This window comes from Spermophilus citellus (assembly GCF_964194105.1).
Source record: "Spermophilus citellus genome assembly, chromosome: 5".
Lineage (NCBI taxonomy): Eukaryota > Metazoa > Chordata > Mammalia > Rodentia > Sciuridae > Spermophilus > Spermophilus citellus.
The window spans coordinates 39927147-39942043 of NC_138186.1; the positions used below are offsets into that span (position 1 = coordinate 39927147).

At 35.4% G+C, this 14897-nt stretch overlaps 1 pseudogene across 1 annotated transcript; it reads right to left on the reverse strand.

Moving 5' to 3' along the window:
• Positions 1-13728: 13728 nt before the first annotated feature.
• Positions 13729-14668, reverse strand: LOC308649018 (olfactory receptor 10C1-like; annotated as a pseudogene). The gene has a single exon. The product of its transcript is annotated as an olfactory receptor 10C1-like (transcript).
• Positions 14669-14897: the final 229 nt, after the last annotated feature.

Genomic DNA, 14897 nt, shown 5'->3' on the forward strand with positions numbered 1-14897 from the left:
AAAAAAATATGCTTTTGATTCTCATGAGGGTGAGAAACTGGAGCCAAGAGACAGAAGTATCTATAGGTCTTAAAAAAATTAGGTGTGCAAAGAAATGAAGGGGGAGGAGGGAAAAAGTATCTGACCATACAGCTTAAGAAATTGTGGAACTCCTTACTTTGAAGGTGTACATTTCTAATATAGTCTTTATTAACTTCCTAAACATGATTCTGATATAATGTGTTAATAAGACAAAATAGGAACAATAATTAGGTGTTCATTCTACCTCTAACCCAGTTTAGATATTTGCTATGGTTTTAACTCCATGCTCTCTGTCTATTGGATTCCCTTATTCTAAATTGTCACATATTTAAACAATCTTTGGTTTATCTGAATGACAGGTGTTTCATAGCTAAATAAGTTTCTACACAAAATCAATGTTATAGTATATACAACTTTATAATGTAAATAGCAATTTCAATTTTTAAAAGTGGTAGAAAGATATACCTAAAATATTTAAAAGAAAGCACAAGTTTCCAGAGGTAAATAACATAAATACTGACATATGTATTTTCCCATAGCTTTCATCATAAAAAGATAATGTATTAGAAGGATTTGCAAATAGCAAAATGTTAATGTCAAATGTAATCAATTTCATACATATATACAATATTCCTAATAGTATATCCATTTGGTTCCCTTAATAAGTTTCCAAGGTAAGACTATTTTTTAACTAAAGAGAGAAAATTTAAGTACAAAGAGGTTATAGTACTTGCTCAAATTAATGGATCTAGTAAAATCAGAAATAAATATTTGAATGACATCAGATTTTAAATTTTATATCAGAATTCTTTTCATAATTCCATTATTGTTCTCTCAAGCAAAAGTACAGGTGACTTATAGAATCAACATTTTAATATTTTTTCAAATTTTTTACTGTATAGCTCTAACCTTAAATAATCCTTTTAGCTCATACCATGAAGCCTGTCAAGGTAAGATAACTTTGGTCTTGACTAACCTTCCCTCTCTGAATCCCTTCTGCATATACCTGGTGCTGTGTTGCAGCTCATCAGTTTTTCAGGGTTGTGATGTGGAGAGTGATAGAAAACTGTCCTGTGGCTCAAACATGATCCTCAGACCAGTCCACTAACCAGGCACTCTTAGACTTACTGGAAGGTCAACTTTAAGAAACCAGTTCTAATTTATGGCCAACCATAAAACCCGTGGATCCACAGGGAGCTTTCCCTTGAGTTTCCATTACCATTACTGTCTTAGACTCATCCTCTACTTAAGCCTCTGAGATTCACCATAATTAGTACTTGTTTCTGCCAACATGTCCAGGAGAGAAGAACTAGAGGGACTCTACAAGGTGAGAAAATTTTGGAAGCAATCAATGAAAGGTTTCTGGCAAAACACATGCTTTGGACCCTCAAATTTAGAGAGTCACTTAAGAAGAAATTAAATCAATTCCAGTAAGACCAGATCTCAGAGGTTGTGAAGACTTTTACAATATAGGTTATAAAATAGGTAAAAAATTCTTTCGTATATGGTTGCTATGCTGAGAAAAATAGGACAATTTCATAAAAATTTGAAAATCTCTATAAAATATTACATTTTGTGCTTCTTACTACAATAGCTCTTTATTTTCACTCTCCATTAATATTAATATGCTACTTTATAATCATTAGACATATATTATTTATTTGATAAACATTGCCACTGTATAAATTAAGAAAGTATACTCTTTGTTTTATTATTTAGCTGGCCACAATTCCAAACCATCAACAAAATTAATAAGGTCACACACACTCAGAAACCAGGGACACAAATTGATGTTGCCAAATTTGATCTATTCCAAATTTTCTCCTTCAAGTTATTGAGCATAACTAATCTAGACTCCTTAGATTAAGAGTGAAAATTAAAATTCAGCATGCTTTGGTTATCATCTCCATTATATTGGCTTTTCTCTTTAATAATTTGCATGGAATATTAAAAATATAATGACATAAAACTGTTAAGATTATTTACAAATACCAAATCTGTTTATATATAATGAATATAGGGCTTTGCATTTCTTTATCACAAAGCTCCATTTATTAAAATAAAAGTTTAAATATAGAAATGTAATAATGTTAGATAAAATATCTACAATTACTCAAAAGATCTAAGATCACTAAAAACTCAGAAGGCTTAAAATGATTGATGTATTTTAAATGTTAAAGTAATGTTTTGGCAGAGACAAATATCATAAAGTAAAACAAAAACACAAGTGACAAACTCCAAAGGAATAACTGTGAAGCATGTGAAATAAAAAAAGGCCAACTTCCTCAATATCTGTTTGTTGTAAAAGACCAACAGTTCCCTGAAACTCAAGCAAAGGACCAGGAGAGAGGTTTATGTTACTTTCACATGTGTAAAATAAAGGTAATACTTATGTGTACAAGAAATACAAATTAAAACCACAAGAGATACAATTTTAACCTCTGGAATTCACAAAGAGCAATATTTTATTTTATGTCATCCTAGAATACCATTTTGCTTTAGCTTTCTTGTAAAGCAACTTAGAATTATATATCATATGTAAAACTGAACCTGCTTAATTGAACAGCAATTCCATTTCTACACATTCACCTAGTGAAGATTCTCTCATATTCATGAAAAAGTGAATGGCACAAAACCTTCATTGCAATGTCTTTTTGCATTAGCAGAGAGCTAGACATAAATTTTCACCATTTCTGAAGTTGTTAATACCTCTATAATTTAATATTACACATTCATAAAAATAATGATGGGTGTTCATAGTTACAGAAGTGGAATGGTTTCCAAGATATGTATTTCAGGAGAAAAAAATTACAATATAAAATTGATAGCATGCTATGTGGGCTCTCTCTCATCCAGGGAGAAGGTCTAAAGAACAGGGTACAGGAGAGTGTGGCTAGGGAGTCGCTATTCAAGACTTCCGGAGAGTAAGCAGGAAGCAGGTCTGATTTTATTGCACAGTTATCTAGGCAGATTATAGGCAGCCACCAATACACTTTCTTGCTAACTGTCCTTGCAGCAGCCAGTGGAGGAGCGGACAGTGGAGCAAGAGCAGGGACTGCAACACGTGGCCTCACCCACCCAGGGCTGTGCCAACAGGGTAAGTGATCTGCCCATCATGAGCCTAACATGAGGAGAGTGGCCTTCCCCTCAGATGCCCTTAACATATGGCATGTATGCAGTACTCCATACACGTGTCCCCATAGCACATTTTTATCTGTTATCAACATCCATATATAAAGAAACATTTATAAAAACATACTTGTATATACATTCAAGCGCCCCATGCATCCTAATATATTCCAGGATATGTTGGAAACGGTGGTGAATGTAGAGAAATGAAGAGTGGAGATGTGATTTTTTTTTCATGAATATCTCTATTGTATTTCTTATCTGATAATTTTTATGCTTTTTTGTATTTATAAATATAATGAGGACAAAACAACAGTACTACAGAACCTTTCATGGGAGGTTTCCTGAGGAATTTATGTACAATGTAATTATAATTATAAAAAAATGCATAAGATCTGCAGTAAAAAAACAACAACAAGATTTTACCTTTCTGATTATCTTTTACTATGCATTCTCCTCTTTTTATACTTGATGGTTTCACATTTAAATTTATCTCTCTAAGAAATATGAATACATAATTTAAATAGTTCTACATGGATTTAAAAACAACCACAGTTAGTATGCAACCCCTACTCCACCTCAATTTCCTCTTCTTACAAAGTAAGATTTGGGGGTTCTTTTTGATTTCTATTTGTCAGTTTCTTAGAATTTTCCAAGTTAATTTAACATTTCCAAAAACATTCAGTTATTTTAAGGGCCAGTGCTGTTCCTGTGCACTTGCAATGCATCAGCAAGCAAAAGATCCTCCTTCTCAAAGGTTAAAATCCCAGGAGAAAATGAAGATAGTAAGCAATGAGCCTAAAATTTGTTATGTGGTATGTTAGAAGATGATCAGTGCTACAGATGAAAGAAACCACATATTGGCATAAGAAATATCAGGTGGGTGAGGTAACTGTTAAATGAAGTGGTCCAGAGAGATCTCCTTGAAAAGATGTGATTCAAAAACCTGAAGGTAAAGAAGTTAACCAAGCATGTATCTGATGTCCAGAATTCCAGAAAAAGAACAGCCAAATCCTTATAGCAGGAGATATCTTAGTGCATTTTAATAACCATCAGGAGGCCAGTAGAAGGAACCAAGAAGAGAGATACAGGAGATGCTGCCAAAATAGGAGGGCATCACGTGGGACTCCACAGGCCATTGCAAGAACTTAGAGAACTGGGGTTTTAAAGGACTGAGGAGAGACATTATGTAACTTCATTTCAGATGAAACTGTTATGTTTAGAATTTCCTGGAATACTTGAAGTGATTAGAGCAAATAGAAGGCTAAAACAGTAATTTATGTGAGTATTTAGGCTGTTCACAAACTGGGAAGCTTATAAACCATGGGAATTTATTTCTCAAAGTTCTGGAGGCTGGTAAGTCCAAGATCAAGATGCCATTAGATTTTGCATTTGGTCACGCTTTTCAGTTTACAAATAGAGGGCATGCTTTTTGGTTTATAAAAGAAGACTTCTCACTCCATCCTCATATAGTAGATGAGAAAAGGTAGCTCTTTGAGCTCCTTCTTTGGGGCCTGTTCTTTAAGTGCATTAATTCTATTCTCATTTAACCACATCCCTAATGTCCCACCTCATAATACTAATATGTTAGTGATTAGGATTTCATCGTAGGAAAGTGAATGGGCCACAAATATTCAGTCCATAGAAGAGCAATGATAGTGATTCAGAGAGGGGTCTGATATAAATTTTAAATAATCCAGTGTTTGTTTTATATTGATAATAGAGTTCTAGAAGCTAAGCTACGTAGTTCACTGTGATACATTTTCCTTTCTCACATAGCTTTTGGTTGTTCATTGAATTAAAAGATGTGTGTGTATGCAAGTTTATGTATAAGTATGAGTGATTTTTCTCTGTACTTTTCCTTAATATAGTCCATAAAATTATAAGGCTCCTCTCAGAATGATCAAAGACATCAAGTGATCAGCACATTTTTTTTGGATTGGCTTTGCTAGAAGCAAAAGCCAAATTTCTTTTGCTCCAAACTAGATTCTCTTTACATGTCTTCCTGGCCTTTACTTTTATTCCCTTCCAAGGTGATTTCCCCTATATTTCCTGTATTCAGTCCCTTGTTTCCAATTCTTTGTTTTTTAATTCCTTACTTTTCTTTCTTTTTAGTGAAGCATGGTACCCAATATTTTCTTGAGAGTACTAGGCCAAGAATAAATACAAAAAAAATGAAAGCATCCATGTCAAAAAATTTATTAATATTTCATTAATATTTACTTAATTGATATTTTGTCTAAGCACAGAATTTTAAGAAAGAAATAAACATCTCTCAACATTTTAAAATTGTTGTTTCATTATAGTTTAGTTTCCATTTTGTCCCCTTAGGAACTGAAATGTCATTTTAATTACTCAGCCTTAATATGTGACTTTTCAATCTTTACTCAAAAGTTTTTATTTTATTTTACTTTTTGCTTGATTGCTCATGATTTCAATCTTACTATGCTATATTTTTGAGTCTTTCATTTGTTATGCACCAATTGACACCTTTTAAAGGTAATTTTAAATCACTCCTATATGAAAATATTATTTTCAGAAATAATCATAAAATTAAACAATAATAATGATCAGAAAATAAGTTTAGTAAGAGAACATTGTCTTTTATTAAACTATAAAGATGTGCTACTAGAAAAATGCAGAACAAATAATAAAACAAATACTATAATATAAACACCAAAACATCTGTAAACATATAATTGTGTCACTAATACAGCATTTTAATTTGTCTTCAATTTTAAAACAAAAGTCTAAAGAAAACAAATCTCAGTTTTAAGCATTGTAGTCAAATTCAGTTAACTATTTTAGGTAGAAATTAAAATCCACACTTACAAAAATGAAAATACCTTATTTCATTGTTTAAATTTTAAAGACAAAGATTTTGGTGGTCACATCAGAAGACAAATATAAGTATTTCATGTTTTTCTAGTTGCTGTACTATAAGTTTATTTTTCTTTTTCATGTGAAAAATGCTTTTTTTAATAAAAGAACTGCCACAAAAGTTTGAAGAGAAGAAATGTTGTCAACTAGTTTATGTCCAAATCTGAGCCAAGGAAGGACAGAGAACTGCCTAAAGACACAGGAAGCTGAAACAAACTGCAGGGATCAAGAGGGTTACTGGCCATTTGAACAGCAATCTTAGGCAGCCAGATTTTGAAGCATCATCAAGAGGCAGCAAAGACAGCAAAGTTGCTAGTCCACATCATTCCAAGGGAGATGCAGGTGTTCAATCTTTAGACATATTGTTAATGACCTATGCTCTTTTATGGCCTTCTCCCAATTGTTGCCAATGAATTACTCTATGACCTGACACTTCAAAGTGCCCTCATCTAGATGGCCTAGGACAATTCTGAAACCTCCCAGGTACTGAGTGGGAGGTTCAGAGCTCTGAAAGCCACTACTCTTAGAGAAGGTAGGTTGGGCTTAGTGTTTGTTGAACATATAAACATATAGGTTATCATCGTTTCATGTCCCTTTGGGAGCTTGAAGTAAGAATCTGGAACAATGAATCTAAGAAATTGCAATAAAAAAATAGTGGATAACAGTGAAGAATTTTGTCGGGAAAATAACTAGAGTGTGTTTTGTGTCTTTTTTTTGTCTCACAGAGAAGGTGAATTATGATGATGTTTCTTACATTTAATTAATTGATATGAGTGATATGGGGTTATACACAGGTGTCAATATAGAAGGAACCTAAATAAAGCTACATTTTCTTTAATAACATACTTAGGAATGCTTACATAAAATCTTTTATCTCTTAAAAGTGATGAAATAATAGGTCATATATACCTATGAAAACACACAAGCAGAAAATCTCAGATGTGCACACATATTTTGAGACATATAAGCATGAGATATTTTTGATAAAAATAAGGGGGAAATGTGTAACCAATTCCTTTAAAGACAAGGTGTTTGCAGTTTTTTTTTTAAATCATGAGAAGGCAAATCATATCTTGTTCAACTCACTTTGCATTGCTCTGCTTAATAAATAAAAGGAGATTGAATCATAGCACAATCCTCCCTGCCTCTTCACTTACTATTTTTTTTATGATGTTATCATTTGTGCTCCTAAATTTTCTGTCTCATGATAGCATCTTCTTGATTCATTTACTTTTAGGAATAATGAAGGATCATTTTCTTTTGTTTTATTCAGATGTGTTTGTATTCAAACAGTAAAATTGTGTCTGGAATACGGGGGGAATAATGTCTTAATGCTTTAAATTCTGGACCTAAATTATAGATATGCATAGCTAATAAGAATTCTACTCAGAAAGCCTGAATATTATGCTACACAGGGTTACACATTCTGCATATTCCTAATGCTGCTTAACATAAAATGGTAATTTGTCTCAGACTGTTATGTTTTTAGTTTGAGTTACTAAAGTAACTAATTCAGTAGTTTAAACAAATGCTCAGATCTAATAGAAGCATAAGTTTTTCCACTTCCTTGAGAAAATAACACAAAGTACATACTTTTAAAACTTTAGAATCATCTTAAATTTGAACTCTTTCAGAATGTAATGTTTTCTTAAATATGAGTTTATTCATAAGCATAAATCCAGAAATTCCCAATTTTCTATATTTGAAAATTACATAATTTGATAGGATGTTAGGTTTAAAAGCAACTTTATATATAAAATTTTAGTTTGTTTCCTTTTTTAAGATTTTAAATGCAGAATCAAGTATGTAACACATCTGTTGAAATTAATAGAATTCAAAAGTGCTGTTAAAACCAATTGAATGTATAACCTGATTATATAATATTAAGATCATTTTTGTTTCTGCTATTCATATCCCACATTATTTACAGTGATTTTTTACAGCTATACTGATGTGCTATTTATAAATATAAATTAAATATATTCATAATATACATGATGTTTGATACATGTAGCCATTGTAATATGATTACCACAAAATAGCAATTTAATTTTAATTTTATATAGGGAAATAACATGTGTGTATGTGCTTATGAGACTACAAGAATCTTAAATGTGTAGGAATAATCTAATTATTCCTCTCACATTTTACTATTACAATACTCAAAATATTGTTAAAACATTTGGATTAGAAGTAATTTTTCAAGAAGAGCTTTCCACTTCTACCCATGAATTATTCTATTTTTTTTTAATTCTGATTAGGTGATTAGGTTGAAGAATAACTATTCTATCCAATCTCCTGAGAACCAGCTCCTAACTCTGAAATGGGATGTGTAGGAATTTGCTTTCTCCACAGTTCAAGTCTGACTTGTGGCTTGAATAGAGTCACTGAACAGGATCTAGAAAGGAGAGTGGTCAGAAATGTGTGTGTGTGTGTGTGTGTGTGTGTGTGTGTGTGTGTGTGTTGAAACCAAAATAGAATTGTAAAAAACTATCTTTTCAAATCTTATGTATGAACAAAGGACTGAAGTACTATTTGGAAAATAACTGTCCAGAGAAAAATCCTTTTTTATTTTGGCAAAAAGATCAAGAAATTTATTCTCCCCAAGCTTTTTTATGATTGTTCTTATTGTATGGATATGGTTATTTTTAATGAACATGAAGAGGGAGAGACACAGCGACTCAATCAGGGAAGTAGCTAACTAAGTTGGTGCTGACTAGTGTGACTGGAGGCAGCTCAGAGTGGGAAGACATGGCTATGCAAGACATTTAGAGGGTTACTTACATCCTCTAGGTCATCTTTCTTTCCCTTTCACACTTATTGGCATGTAGAGAAAATTGTTGGTGATATGACTTTAGCATAATAAGGTTTCTCTCCTGGAGTGAATATCACTGCCCTATACCCAGGTGAAAGTAAATATGGCTCGAGTAATTTTCCCTGGAGAAACTCAGATTAGAATAAATGAAAAATACCACAGGATACAAATTTTCTCAAGAGCATCGGGATCTATATTTCTAAATTTCTAATTATCATGGAATTGATTAGTGTCCAGAACTTTCCTCTCTCAAGAGAGACATGTAAAGGAGGCATTTCTTGACAGAAAATTTTTGTTTGCTTTTCCTGACAGACCGTATCAAAGAAAAATTCTCTTACCCATATTCAGACCTCTTATGCACATATGTTCTTTAGTTCATTGATATGGGTGCTATGGATGAAGTCTGTATCATTGCTATTAGAAGTTAAGTACATAATTGAGTAAATGAGCCATGTCTCCTTTGTAGGCCAGTTACTTTCACTAACAAGTATAAATATTTTTTCAGCATCAGAAAATATTAACCATAGATCATTGCCTCAATAACATTCCATTATAAGGGTATAACAAATTATTTGTATAAATTTCACATTTATAGTCATTAGATTTGCATATAATGTTACTGTACATTATAAATTATGGGCCTTGAGCTGATGGCACTATCTAAGATGCTGCATTTTCTGGATTAGATGCTGGCTACTAGATGTAGCTCATAGATACAATGAACATTCACCAGAGAGATAGAGCAAAAAGCATATTGGATGTTTGGAAAGGGTGTTATTTTTATTTGATCCCTTAGTATCTCAATTTCAGTGGGGAGTTGGACCTTGATCACCCAAAGATCCCTCCAATAAGTGGTTCCTCCCTGTCTCTTTTTCTTTACAGAGAAGCATGTGCACATTGCTCTTTGCTGAAATCCCTGTGAATAAAAGAAACAGAAACTTGTCTGCTTCAATTTTAGAGCTGGGGTCAGAGTTATGAATTTAGAAACTTGCTACTTCAGTTTGCCATGACCACCAAGTGAATATACATATTAGGATTAATTCAGTTCAAGATCTCTTGGTAGTGATAGTAGAGGAGCATTCACTGCAATCTTCTTTTTGGTTCTCTGTGAGAGAATCGGGTTTGAAAAGCAGAGGGTTCTTGGGGAAGTAAGGTGAAACGTGGAGCTGTAACCCAACACAGCTCATTTAATTCAGCTCTTCTGTTTATGATAATGCTGAAAACCAGAAAGCAATGAATGGCATTTAGGTCTAGGTCATATAAAATTTTAGTAACAGTGGAGCTTGCAATCCAGGTCTTTAGTCTTAACCCAGGGCTTGCTCCATTCACCAATAATCCCTACATTTTTTTTTCTTTTGCCTGCTGGATCTAAGCCATATCCCAGAAAGACTTTAATGTGACTTACATAAATATGTAGAAAAAAGAATTAGGGAGACTAGAGAATGAAAAAAGAAATAGACAAAATAATGTGGAGCCAGAAATCAGGCAAGTATTCCAAACTTAGTTTGAGGAATTCTGCATATTTCTGGGACACAAGTTGCAAATTCTGGTGTAAACTTACTAGCTGTCACCCAAAGAGGAACAAGTGATTACTTTCTTTTTAAAGGTTAAGCATATACCTCCTGGATGGATGCATGCAGCCATCCACTTCTGTATATGCATTTGAGCAATGAAAGCATACAGAACTTGTAAAAAATGTCACAGAAACTTTACATGTAAGAATAAAAAATTGGAAACAATCCAAATTTCTATTAACAGGTAAATGGACAAATTGTGGAATATTCCAACAAGATATTACTTAGAAATGAAAAGGAATGAGCTACTTTACACCACAGCATGGAGGATTCTCAAAAAATTATATTGAATAAAAGAAGTCAGACTTCTGGGTGCAGCAGAATGCATCTATAATCCCAGCTACTCAGGGGGCTGCAGCAGGAAGATAGCAAGTTCAAGGCCAGCCTCAACAATTTAGCAAGACCCTGTCTCAAAATGAAAGGGCTAGCTGAAACTCTTAAACCATGAGCCCAAAATAAACTTTTTCTTCTTCCTAAAAAAAAATGAAAGGGCTGAGGATGTAGTTCAGCATTAGAGTCTTTGTTTAACATGTGTGAGGTCCTCATTTCAATCTCCAGTTAACACATAGACTGAAAGATTCCTTTATAAAACTCTAGAAAAGGCAGACTATTGTGATGGAAATCAGATCAAAGGTTGTTGGGAATGAGGAATGCTGGTTAGGGTGGAAGTAAGGCCATGAGAAAAGCTTTGCAGTAGGCCATGAGAAAAGCTTTGGGGAAGCTGGTATGTTCTTTCATGATTGCTTGATGATTTCATAGTGCACACACAGTCAACACAAAATTTACATTTAAGTATGTGCAATTTATACATAAAATAGTAAGAAAAAAAGGTATTGCTTATATGACCGGAAAAGTACAGATATTTCTACCACGGAGATGTGGGATAAACTTTTCCTCTTGAGAATTTCATAGTGTTGCTTCTTGTAATCTTCCCTAATGGCAACCAATGGAAATCAGTGGCAGAATGCCAAATCACCTGTGAGCAAGAACATTTCTACCAAGGGTGGGTACATGGAGATAATTAGCAGGCGAAAATGATGCATTTTAAATATACAGCTCTCCCATGGTCTACTTCAGCCTGGAGATTAGATATTCAGTGATTAGAGGAAAAGCTTATTGTTTTAGCAATCTATAGGCAACTCTTCCTAAATGCTATTTCTATCTATGGGAGTTTTGATAAGTACTGAAGAGCAATAGTATTGAAGTTTTACTCTGATAAAATAAGAGTAGAGAAGGGCCTGTTGTCTCTCTGGGAAGGGAAGAAGTAACCATTTATGTCCCTTCACTTTAATGTTTTGAGTTTAGTATTTCCTTACTTTTTGTGGCTCTCTGACAGTTTTCACAGGAGTCAATGTGTTCTCTCCAATCAGAATAGACTTTCTGGGCAAAATCACTCCTGTATTTAATTGGTATTCACTGTATTTAATTGGTGTCAAACAGAGCAATGGCAAAAAATTAAGGTGTTGGGAATACTAAAAAGTATGTGGGTTATATTTTTAATTATGGATGAATTCTTGCATCTTGAGGGTATTTTTTTCACTTTTTACATTTTTAAAATTTCATTTTATTTTTTACACAAATGGAGCACAACTTTTCATTTCTTTGGTTGTACATGATGTAGAGTCACACCATTCGTGCAAACTGCATCACTGTAGTGTGCTGATTTTAAGTCCTTTGGGTATAGACCAAGGAGTCGGAGAGCTGAGTCAATAGTGGTTCCATTCCAAGTTTGAAGGCATTTTTTTAAATTAACTAGTTCAGCTTATTTATTTGTTCTGAGGGTCGCTGACTCCTGAGCATTCCATTGCTGTTATATTTGCTCTTCATTATCCTGGTTGTTTCTAGCTTACCTTTGTGCTGTGTGGCGGTTTCCTATAGTCTTATTGTATGGAGCTTCTTTCTGTACCTTCCTTTAGGTCTCATTGGTCCCAGTGCCACTGACACAAAGAATATCCTTCTTTCTCCAGTGAAGGCATTAAATATGAGCTGGATGTTATCCTTTGTGCTGATCTGTCTGACTCATTGTTGAGAAGTTTTTGAGATACTAGTTTGTGCCAGATACTAAGCTTGGTGCTTACAAGTCTATAAATTCTCACAAAACCACAAAGAAATAGACTCCATTGTTATTTTGATTTTATGCATAAGTAGATTAAGGCTCAAACAGATTACATCATTTGCTTGTTGGAAGAAATTAAATTCAAATCTATCTGACATCAGAATCTATTCTCTTAACCACTGTGTCATGCTGGTTTTCATAGGAACTTACCTTCATTGAATGTTTTCTGGCCCTTCTTCACATTTTAGGATATTTGCTTTTTGACTAGGAACAGAACCTCCATATGACCTAGCTACACTACTCTACAGTATTTATCTAAAAGAATTAAAGTCAGCATACTATAGTGATACATGCTTACCTATGTTTATAGCAGCAAAATACATAATAACCAAAGTATGGAATCAGTCTAGGTGTTTGTCGGTGGGTGAATGGATAAAGAAAATGTGGTATATAGTAACAATGGAGTTCTACTCAGTCATAAAGAACAAAATTATGTCTTCTGCAAAGAAAATGGATGCAACTTGACAATGTCATGTTAAGTAAAATAAGCCAGTCTCAGTGCTTTCTCTCAGATGTGCAAGCTAGAGAGAAAAAAGGAAAAGAAAATGGAAGGGGGTTGGTGGAATCTCATGAAGATAGATGAGTTAAAAAGAGTAGAGGAAGGGGACTTGGGAAGGGAGGAAAGGAGGCAAATTGAAAGTACTGATGAATGAAATAGACCAAATCATACTGTGTACATGTCTAAATATGTGACAAGAGAGCTTGCTTGCTAATATGTATAATTATAATGCACCAATAAAAATTTTCTAAAAAGAGATTTGTTTTTTGCCTGGTGATAGATTTTATTAGGGATAATTACATATTGCTACCATATTAGCCAGGAGTATTACCCAGAAAACAAATGCCTTCCCTAGAATGTATAAATGTTAAATGACTTTAAGGATCATTGCTGAAAATTTTATTACCTTGACAGTCTGGTGGAGTTGTAACTTTTTCTCTTAGTTGTCAGATTGTTCTACTTGTAAAATTGATCTTCTCTCTTGAATTTCATGTTTGTTTAGATTATGTGAGTATCAAGGGGGTTTTCAGGGGCTTGACTCCAAGTAGTTCTTCAGGCTAAGTCTGTCTTCTTGTCAGGGTGGTCCTTCCCTAGGTGAGACCCATGCCTCCTTTGCTCCACCCCTTCCTTTGCTCCTCAGTGTTTTGAGATTGACTAGAGGTCCTGGCTGCAGTCATCATTGTCGCTCTCCTTGTCAAACCTCTGCAGGCCCCATTTTCTGGATGGTTCTCTTTAGGGCAGCCTTGACATCAGTGTTCCTCAGGCTATAGATGATGGGGTTGAGGATAGGGTTGACCACAGCATAGAAGAGAGACAGCAGAGGGTCAGTGGCTGGATCATAGCTGGCCTTAGGGCAAATATAGATAAAGATGGCAGTGCTGTAGAAGAGGGAGACCACGATCAGGTGGGAGGAACAAGTGGAGAAGGCTTTGTGGCGGCCAGCTGCAGATGGGATCCGTAAGATAGTAGCCAGGATACGCCCATAGGAGCTCAAGATGAGGCCAAAGGGGCAGAGGATGATGAGGGCAGCAGCCAGGATAATCTACAATTCATTGAGTGAGGTGTCTCCACACACAAGCTGCAGGACAGGCTGGATCTCACAAAAGAAGTGAGGGATGGTGTTGACCACAGAAGGGCAAGGAGAAGATGAAGGAGGTATAGCCCAGCCGCACCATGGCTCCGCAGGCCCAAGCTGAGCCTGCGAGCTGCAGACACACCCGGCGGCTCAGCAGCAGCGGGTAGCGGAGGGGCTCGCAGATGGCTGTGTAGCGGTCACAGGCCATGGCCGCCAGGAGGCAACACTCGGTGGCACCAGAAACGAGGAAAAAGAACATCTGGAGAGCACAGCCCCAGCGGGGGATGTGGCGCTGACCAGTGAGGAGGTGGTGAAGCAGCAGGGGCACCGTGACCGACGTGTACCCAATCTCCAGGGCCCAGAGGATTCGGAGGAAGAAGTACATGGGGGACTGGAGTGCAGGGTCCGCTGAGACCAGCGCCACAATGAGGAGGTTGCCTGTGACGGTGAGCAGGTAGACCGTGAGAAAGAGAGAGAAGAGCAAGCCCTGGACGTGGGCCAGGCGGGAGAAGCCAACAAGAACGAATTCAGTTACCACCATGGAAGCATTCATGCTCATCCTGCTCACATCCCTTTAGAAGGGAAGAAAAAGACACGGCAAAGAAGATCGCCATAGTGGAATTGTGACGAGGTCAAAAATGACCTCTCTCTCTGCATTGGATCAAAGCCCTGGGACTCCCTTTCTTTTAGGCTTTCAGTGTCTTTGAAATGAGGCAGCCCAACTGCCCCCATCCTGGCCCATTCTTGGAACCCTGGGCAAATATTTGTCTCTCTGAGCCCAGCTCTCT